Source organism: Chaetura pelagica, unplaced genomic scaffold, assembly GCF_000747805.2.
Source record: "Chaetura pelagica isolate M959 unplaced genomic scaffold, ChaPel_1.0 scaffold12, whole genome shotgun sequence".
Lineage (NCBI taxonomy): Eukaryota > Metazoa > Chordata > Aves > Apodiformes > Apodidae > Chaetura > Chaetura pelagica.
The window spans coordinates 6,626,201-6,634,590 of record NW_009952801.1 but is presented as its reverse complement, the minus strand read 5'-3'; the positions used below and the strand labels follow the sequence as shown (position 1 = coordinate 6,634,590).

Below are 8,390 nucleotides of genomic sequence, written 5' to 3'. Positions count from 1 at the left end.
ATGATATTTCAGCAGGGAACCACAAACCCCAGCTAATATCTTCTAATCCCCTGTTGGTTTGAGAACTACCCACCATAAAAAGCATAACTGGCTGTTTATTTGCCCAGGCAAGAGATAACATCTTAAAGTTACAAGTCTGCCTTAAGTAGTAGGGAAGTGAAGCCCCAAGAAACGAACCATCCAAGCTCCTAATCAAAATGGTGTGTGCTCCCTTCTTCTCTGCCTAATGAGATGTAAACATTTTGGCTGGTGTCTCTTTTGAAAGATATTAATCAAATATATTGGTTAGAAATCACAAAGGATAGTCCGGTTTGCACATTACATGTCTTCTTTTATAGCATTCTGAAGCTGCGAACAATATGTTAAAAATTTTCCCATGGCACAACCAAGTAAATACTTGTGGCACATTTCTATTTATTACAGAGAATAGTTAAGTTCTAAGACATAAATCATGCTCTTCTACTAAAGGCTTCACAAATTCCCAAAGACAAGCTTAATTCCCAATGCAACGATGCTATAAAAGATCAGACACTTTGTTAGGGAGAAATCCACATTTGGAGATGTCTTTCAAAAATTTTCTCTCAGGACCCAATCCTGTGAAAGGCACATGTAAGTTGCTGAACACTCTGTCAAGCTCCATTACGTTCAAAATGGCTCTAAAATCTTACATTTAATTTGCTGTATTTAAATTGTAATCTGACAAGCTTAATACTGTCTTTTGGTTTCAATTAGGAAAAAGATTTCGTAAGTTTAAAAACTAAAAAAAGATGTCACCAATTTTACCTTTTTTGCAACCCTCACATCAATTATTGTCATTAGCCAGTGTCACTACTGTAGTATGAAAGAAAAAATAACAAGAGGTTGGTGAAGAGATAAGGGAAGATGACGAAACATGGGAAATTATTCTTGATGATTCTGTAGATCTTTTTTCTTTCCATTGTAATCTATCCTGTGCCCTGTCCCCAGCAACTGCCCTAAATCAGGGAACTGGCATCTGATGCATTCTGCAGATGGATCAGCACATTGTATACAGGTGGTTTTTCACTTGTGTGAGCAAGTTAACTAGCCAGCAGACACATCTTCTGTTTGTGGGGCAAGAGCAGGAGTGGAAAATGGAACTCTCTCCTGGCTGATTTACAGAAAGAAATGCTAAGTGAAAGAGCAGGTCAAAGCAGCACTTATTTATTAATATTTCTAATTGCTCTCACTTCCTGCTTAGGCAGACCCTTTCTGAAAGGCACACCAGTTAACCAGGCAGTCACCAAAAATACTGGACAATAACAAAATCAGTGCTAAGATTTTGGGATCTTTCAGATATGTTTAAAATATGTGTTCAGGTAGACATGTGTGCCCTAAAGTCTGAAGGTGAGGATTTCCCTGGCCTCAGTAAATAAGTTGAATTGCTCACCAATCTGTTTCTCTTGGGTCAAATCCATAGTCCAAGCCATTGACACATGCTTACTTGACAGCACGGGAAGGCAGACTCCTCATCCCAACATTAGAATTGTCCATTCATATTAGCTACATCCTAGAGACAATGCTAATTTTACACAGTGAATTCCAATTTCTACTCTATTTCCATAGGAGCTGAAAGACTACTCTTCCTCATAGAACAGGACTTCTGGAATTTTCTAGATTTCATATTTATAACTGTAAATGTGGTATAAATGTCAATCATTTACCAGATCACAGCAAATAATTTGTTGATATTTGCAGAACAAATGCAGGAGTAAATGCAGCATAATCTGACTTGAGAGTCTGGGCAATCCAATGGCCAAGCCCAAGCCATAGGAGATGCTACAGCAACCACTGTTTTGGACTAGGAAGAAAAAGAAATCAAAATGCTTTCTTTCTTTCAGTAGCTCCTATGAAAATGAGGAGCACTAATGTCTGAGGGTAGAACTTGTCATTTATTTTGATGTCTTTTGTATTGTACCAAGCAGCCATTCAAATGGCATTCAAGAAATCACCCTAGAGAAAAGCCAAACTTTGCTTTCCAGAGTGACCAATTGGTAGCAAAGTCTTGATGATAAGTTTTCTTGCTGCCACTCACTGGGTATCCTGTAGTTTCCAAGAGACAAAAGGAACAAAAGGAAAATGTTTTATATGAATCAGGAGACTCCCCTGTGAAAAACTACATGAAAAAGATCACTGTTCCACCCCAACTCCAAGGCTCGGAGTCAAAAGCTCAAGATCTATCCTGCTGGATAAACATCTTAACACCTCTAGTACTGCAAAGATAACCCAATTATGTTAACCAAAATAAAATCTTTGAACCTGGAAAATTCAGACAAGAAGGCACCTGTGACAACTGAGTTAATTTAGCAGTTTTCTGCTACCAAAAGGTATCCTACTCTATCTCTCCCTTTCTCTACTGCCCCTGCCTCCTTTCCATTAGCTGCAGCACATATTGGTGCCTCCATAACCTGATTCAGTTTCACAGCCTAACAGGAATCCCTCCACTTTTTTGGTTGATTAAGTTTTCTGATGGCTTGATTACTTAATCCTGCATGTGTTTACAGAGAGATCTAACAAGAACCAGAGCCAGTACAAGGTAAGTAACAGACAATGCAGAAGGGGAAGGGCCTTCCCACTGCTCTTTTCTACTGCAATGAGCTGTTGGAGCAGCTCACGCTGCCAACTGGAACTGTGCTCTGAAGCAGTTAGTGCCAGACTTTCCAAGATCATAGCTTCTTGTGCTGTTAATTAAGTAAAAAATACATTCTTGCTTGTGAAGGGAAGAAATTAGACCTGTAATGCTATTTTTACAGACTTGAATTGTGTTTAAACATCTACCAACTCAAAACTAATATTCTGTTTCGTCAGCTGTCAATTTGCATGGACTTTTTTTGCCTGCCTTCCTTTAACATCTATATATTACTTTAGCCCCAGTAGTCCCAGTCAAGGACTCTTTTTTGGAGTCAGGTGTCAGGGAAGTCCATCAGACAATCATAAGACAGTGTTGTCCCTCCCAAGAGATATTACAATCATTTTCCCTTAACAACTCACAGTCAGTTCAAGGTCCTGTAGATACTTACATTATTACCTGGGAGCTCCTATAGAAATTAAGTGCTTGCAGGAAAACAAACAACAAGCATATATATCTTTTGCAGTAATCTAAATGGTCAGAATAGTCACATAGAATATTTTAGAAATAGTAAGGCTGGCACACAAGAAACCTTTCCTCTGAAACATGTCTGAACTACCAGGCTTAGACCCAGGTCAGTCCTACATTTGAATTAATTGATATGCAGTTCTAGCTTTTTCCTTTGGTCTTTTTCTAATCGTTACTCTCTGTGGGAAGTTGGAACTGAAATTTGAAGGGCAAAGCAGAAACAAGTAGGACAGGCACCCAAGTCCAACCTGGTTGCTCTTACTTGTATTCCAAGAAGTACCAGTTCCAGCAATGAGAAGTGATTCCTTGATGGAAGACCTGTAGGCTACATGTAAGACAGCTGCACTTTTCACACATTAATTTCTACCACTCAGGCTGACATAACCTTTGGAAATAAACTGCTTAGAGTGTTAATTGTTTCCTCTGCTGTGATTAATCAGACAGAGTGTGCACTATTACAGTGCAGTCCTCTAAGCCCTCTGCCTGCAGAGGGCTTGTGAGGAGGGAAAGTGTTCATAGCTTTAGCACTTTTTTCATTGGTCCCACTTGAACAGAGTGTATCACAGCATAATGCCGCTTTTGAGAAGTTAAGGGGGTCACTGCAATTTTCTCAAATAAAACCTTTAAAAGCTTACTTAGAGTCAGTTATATTCTAGACACTGGATCAACCTTGCATCATGAACTTGGCGTAACAGCAGACAAGCATCCAAACTGACAAAACGTAATTTACTCTTTAAGTGCTTGCAGTGGTATCTTTTCCTACTGCTAACTGTTGATCTTATTTTGCACTCTGGTGTCAAATAGCATCTTTGGCATGAGAGTAAAACAACAGGAAATCTTCAGTAAATCATCATAGCCTTTAACAAAAGTGTTTCATCATGAACTTGGCGTAACAGCAGACAAGCATCCAAACTGACAAAACGTAATTTACTCTTTAAGTGCTTGCAGTGGTATCTTTTCCTACTGCTAACTGTTGATCTTATTTTGCACTCTGGTGTCAAATAGCATCTTTGGCATGAGAGTAAAACAACAGGAAATCTTCAGTAAATCATCATAGCCTTTAACAAAAGTGTTTCAGGAAGCTAAGTACCCTGAAAAAAAAAAAAAAAAAAAAATCTTCATTCTTGTTTGACACTTCTCTATTTACTTTATTCTTTTTATGGAATGGCCATCATTTAATGAGCAATTATGCACAATATTTACTTGAACAGTAAAGTGATCTCAGGGACTTTAATGCAAGCATTATTCTAAAGGCTGCTCCATAAAACAAAGAGAAAGTACTTCACCTCAGGATAATGTTACAGGAAGAGCTTCAGTCAGCAGAGCTAAATTTAAAAACAGTGCTCTTACAAGATCTAATAACTTGCAAATTTATGAGTGGATCTGGCAGCTCTTTTTCAGACCAAAATTGTGATAATACCTTTCAGCAGAGGTTGTCAAAATTAACTACAAAATACAGCACAGAATGTATCAGCTCTATCTTCAGTAGTTCCACATTAGCAACACCAGGATAAGATGGAAGAGTAGATTCATACTCTATAGGCATCATCTTACTATTCTAAATATAGAATTCCTTCATCTCCTTTATTCCTTCCCACATTATTTTTCTTACACTTTATTGTCAATAAAATTTTTGCTACTCTAGTACAAAAAGTGGATTTGATACAACCGTGTTTTTATAATATGTAATATACTGTCCCGATCTGTTACTTTATTGAAAAAATAATACATTTCCAGTAATAAAAATTAATTATTAGGCTAGTCAAGAACTGAGATGTTTTCCTCTTATCTACTTACACTCTACAGTAAAATTACATCACCTTTTTACTTCCTGATCTAAACAAAAAGATTCCAATGACATCAATAGTTACTCTGAATATGAGAGTTGTGCATGAGAGAGCTCCCACTGCTACATCCCACTTGGGGAACCAGTTTAACCAAGCAACATGGATAGAGGTATGCTAATACTAAAGATGGAGCTGACAATACAAAAGAAATTCTGCTATTTTGGCTCATGAAGTTAAGCTTGAATCATAAGAGAGGGACCAGAGAAAGTAAAATCTGAGATAAGTTGCACGAATATCCCTGACAATCTGAGCCAGACCCTACCAGAAGTCAGAGAAGCTCCTTAGCAGTAGTTGTCACCTATAACTGATGCAAGACCGTGGGCTAAGAGGACCAACAAAATCATTTAATTTGCTTGTCTTCTTTTCTTTCTTTTTTGATGTTAATCTTGATGCAGTTATCATAGCATATGGCAAGGAAGAGTTTGTGAGTGGTGGTAATATGTTTATCAGAGAAAAAAAAATAAATTGGAAAAAGAAACTCCTTTTCAGATACAAGCCCTTTTTTTGGGAAGATCTTCTTCAGGACAAAGTGGTTGTACATTCAAAAGTATATCTAGTGTTTCCAATTATGCTAGGTGGTCTTATACACAGTGTTGTCAATGAAGCTTGCCTTTTCTTACTAAGATCTTAGGAATATAGCTAGTACCAAAGGCCTGAGATCTTCCTGATGGCAGAAAGTCCTGCCATATACCACCAGCTGCCTCAAGTCTTTGAAGCCAAATCTTTTCATTAACAGAATATAAAATCTATCACAAAGTTTATGCAGATGGGTTGAGCATATGTTTCAAGATGTAAATGTGTACTCAGGTACATACAAGCACCTTTTGAAATGATAGCACCTCATTGAGAGACAGGATTGGAACAAGGGATAAAAAGAGCCAAGAAAAAGAAAATCTGCCTGTGAAATCCTTAAAGTTGGAGTTAAAAAGTTTTAGTGTTCATTCTCAATTCTATATTGCACTGAACAAAAACTGTTTGAGGGCCAGGTTTAGTTAGTTATTCAATAGTTTAGTGAAATCTTTCTCCTCAAAAAATCAACAGGCAAGGATGAACAGCAAAGGCAGTTTTAGAAAGAGATTTACCTAGGGAAAGTGATTTGAAAAAGTGCTGTAAGAATGGAAAGATTCAAACTTCCTTTTTTATCCTTATTAAATACTACCTCTTTTTTTCAATGGAAGAAAACCTGTTAGTGATCTTTTTTTGGGACTGAGGATAAATGAGATAAGTGAGGTATCTCCTAGATCTGCCATAATAATTGATCTCTCTTGGCTTTCTTCCAACCTACACCCTTCTAGAGGATCTGAGAGACATCTCATTGTGAGACATCTTGACATGCATATCAGACCCATGCATTTAAAATCAGCTGCAAAAATATATGTGACTATTTTCTTGCTGATAACTTTGTTTGCCAGAAATGGCAACTCCCTGGTAAATCAGATTGTATGTCGATACAGTAAAAAATAAAAAGACTGAGTTAAAGCAGGTTATAATTTGCACCTCTCAAACGGTGTAGATTTAGTAGACCAATTTTTTCTGTATGCAATTGCCTGCTGTGTGGTTAGTCCAAGGTGGTACTTAGTCCAATCTGTTATCTTCATCTGATGGTTTATGCTTTCTGGCTTGGGAATTCTGATTGACTAATGTTAATTTTTTTCTGATTGACTCTACTCTGGACAAAAGACATAAATCATTCTTATCAAGAATCTAATGTCTTTAACAACAAGGTTAGTAGCTAAGGAGCCATTTTCTCTCCTTTAATGTCAATCTCTTCTAAATTTATATGTGTAAAGTTTGTGTTCCATCACAAAAATAAGAAAATGCCATTAATTAACTGTATATATATAAATAATATTTACAGCTTAAACTTTACTTTGCATTTACTTGTTTTTTGGCATAATTTTTAATTATTACATACCCATTATATTAAAAATTTGCATAAATATATAGTTTTACTCTTCCATATAGATCTTTCTTATTGGACTTTATTGTTTTTAATAGACTGTTCATTTTTCTACATACCGCAGGATAGTGTGCTACGTTCTAAAATGGTATGGTGGAATGTGGAGAATTTTGTTTTGGGGAAATAATAAATTCCTTTGGCTTTGTACAAAAGGCTTTATTCATCCCTCAAGTGCATGATCATTATCTGGGTCTATCTTGGCTTCTCCCTTAATTTAAACATGAACCATGTACTGTAAATCACCTTTTTTTATTTATTTTTTTTTTGCTTACAGACACGTGCAATATGCAGATGTGCAGCATCTTATATTAAAAAATGTACTAAGATTTTAGTTTCTAAAAAATGTGTATATAGGGAGTTAATTCATTAATGAAAATTAGCACCTATTCCAATATCAAACAGTTTTTCCTTGCTGTCACTGTGAAATTTAGCCTAAACTGAGAGGAAAATATGAATCTTACTGCAATTTCTAGTTAAGTTGTTGAAGCTGCTGCTCCAAAACATCATGTATGTCAAAGCATCTTATTGGAGCATATTCATGCTTAAGGGACATGGAGCATGCACTTTCAGCTACTAAATACAGATAATTATACAATACTTCTCAAAAAAGTATCTATTTTTTACTAGTTAGAAACTCATCTCCCTACCACATAAGCCCACAGAATGGTGCCTCAGACCAAGAACCATACTTACAGAAAAAGTGTGAATAAACCTCTTACAAAGGGCTTTTTCATTCACAATGTTTTACTAGAAGTCATAATACACAGATAAATGATCCTCAAACATGCATACAGACTGCTGTGTTTCCTTCCTCTCTAGTGCAACCACTGCATTAACCTGAAAAGCTGTGCTAAAACTTGGCACTTCTTACTTGCAGCCAAAAGTAAGAAGCCAAACCACTTGTGCATTAGCATCTCTGCACAGGCCCTTGCACTGGTCTCTGCATTCTCACTTCCCACAACACACCACTGTGGACAGTCACTCCAGCCCTCCATCTCCTCAGTATTCAGGAGAGCCTGTGCAGCGTGCAGTTAAAATGAAACCAAAAAATATGTCTCTTCTGAGGTAAACCTCTTTTGAGGTACCACAGACCTGTAACAAAAGCCAGAGGTCAGAAGGACAAAATCCTCCGAGTTGGAGTCCATTCGTGCAGTGTGTTAAATGCCATTAAGTTTCATTGACTTCTCCAGTCTTTTACCAAGGCATTTATTTGCATTAGCAGCACAGATTCATATTTAATAACTATTTAAATGTTATTACAGTTATTTATTGAAATGCACTGAAGAAAAGCATCTATTACTAAAGGTAATAACTCACAGCATTGTATTAGGAAAATATTTTGTGTTGTCTCATGAAAAGGAATTTATATATAGGGATGTTATAGTGCATGTTACTGTACAGAGTGTTACAATGTTACCCAGCTTTGATTAACATTCCAGGTCCAGAATCAGTTTGGCCACAGTATCCT

General features: G+C 36.8%; 1 protein-coding gene across 3 annotated transcripts in view; it reads right to left on the bottom strand.

Annotated features, from left to right (window-relative positions):
* HDAC9 (histone deacetylase 9) overlaps nucleotides 1-8,390 on the bottom strand; it is a 279,706-nt gene that overhangs the window by 51,909 nt on the left and 219,407 nt on the right. The window lies entirely within an intron of this gene.